This window comes from Sceloporus undulatus, chromosome 1 (genome assembly GCF_019175285.1).
Source record: "Sceloporus undulatus isolate JIND9_A2432 ecotype Alabama chromosome 1, SceUnd_v1.1, whole genome shotgun sequence".
NCBI classification, from domain to species: Eukaryota; Metazoa; Chordata; class Lepidosauria; order Squamata; family Phrynosomatidae; genus Sceloporus; species Sceloporus undulatus.
The window spans coordinates 267834712-267836542 of record NC_056522.1 but is presented as its reverse complement, the minus strand read 5'-3'; positions in this window follow the sequence as shown (position 1 = coordinate 267836542).

The window sequence follows — 1831 nt, the reverse complement described above, 5'->3', positions numbered from 1 at the left end:
ATGACAAAACTCCTCTTTATGCCAAGAAAACCCTCGGTTTGTCCCATCTTCCAGTGTCATCCTGATGAGACAGTGTGACCCACTTGGCTGTTGATGTTTGTTGCCTTCTGGTGGGCACTCTCAGTGCTTTGGGAGGACCCTGGCAAAACGGGGCAAGAAGGGGGGGGTTGTGGGTTTTGTGTGTGTTTAGAGGGCTCTTGCAATGAGGACATGCCAGTGTCTTCCTCTGAGACCCAGAGAGTGTGACTTGCCCAAGGCCTCCCAGAGGGCTCCTATGGCCATCCAAGCCCCCTGAGCTCCCTTTCCCCATGACCTCTTGGAAACATGGCTGTTGTCGTGTGTTGTGACTTTTAGGACCCTCCTGGCATGCAAGGCTTGTTGGGGGGCCAGTGCCTCCCTTTGAGGCTGAGAGTCTGTGCCAGGGATATGAGAAAATAACAACAACAACAACAACAACAACAATATCTGGGTATTGTAGTTTTGTGAGACATTTAGCCTTCTTTCTCAGAGAGCTCTGGTGGCACAACATACTACAAATCCCAGGAGTTTCCACAGCATTAAAGTATTGTCGAACTGGATTATTTCTTCAGTGTGCAGCCTTATTAGACTGCAGTTCCCAGCAGTCTGTGGTGCTATCAGAGCAGCTTACAAATTGTGAGACATTTCCCTGCCCTCTCTCTCTGCACTTCTCCCATAGTGATGCTAAGAGGTCATGCAATCATCATCATAATAATAACTGGCACATTCTCTCAGCCTCAGAGGCAGGACATGACAAACCTCTCTCTCCAGCTCTGTCAAGGTGATGCTGCTAAGGCAAACCTACATTTATTTTGCATTGTGTGTGTGTGTGTGTGTGTGTGTGTGTGTGTATGTACTTGAATTTCTTGGCCTTGGAGAACCCAAATCAATGTCTCCACTGCAAGGTAATCTCCAGATCATAGTGATGTAACTGTATTTCATCAAAGTGATTAGTCATTTTTTTATCATCAAAATACCTGTCTTAATCCAAAAAACTGTGGCCAAGACCTTTCCTGATAATAAGTTTTGAGATTTCAAGTTCTTCTGTTCTGTGAGAACTTGAATGTCAGAGCATGGCATAAAGGGCAGAAGCCTCACCTTTTGTTATCTTTTGTTTTTCAAAGCAAAGCTGCTGTGATTAAGCAAAGTTGGAGCAAATCACCCTAACAAAAGAAATAGCCTCCAGGATGAATGGTAGCTTTTCTTACACAAAATATGCAAATAGTGGCTATCGAGAGTCAGATGAAGGATTCTTCTCTCCCTCTCATTTCGAAATGACTAGCCTCAATATTCTTACTCATTGATAGAGAATTATTCAGAATTTCTCCTCTCCAGATTGTAATAGAAATGTTCGAAATTGCCATTTTTCTCCTAATTTTCGAATTTTGGAGAATATTCTTTACATCCCTACCTCCAAGATCCCCTCTCCTCAGCCACTCTGCTCAGATCCTGTAGGCTCAGGGCTCTGGTCTCCTTGATTGAATCTATCCATTTAGTATGTGGTCTTCCTCTCTTTCTACTGCCCTCCACCTTTCCTAGTATTATTGTCTTTTCTAGTGAGTCATCAGTTCTCATGATATGGTCAAAGTACAACAGCCCCAATTTAGTCATCTTTGCGTCCAGGGAAAGCTCAGGCTTGAGCTGTTCTAGGACCCATTTGTTTGTCTTTTTTGACCATCCATAATATCCTTAGCACCCTTCTCCAGCACCACATCTCAAATGAGTTGATATCAACTTTCATCACTGCCATACCTCTCCATCTATCTATCTATCTATCTATCTATCTATCTATCTATCTATCTATCTATCTATC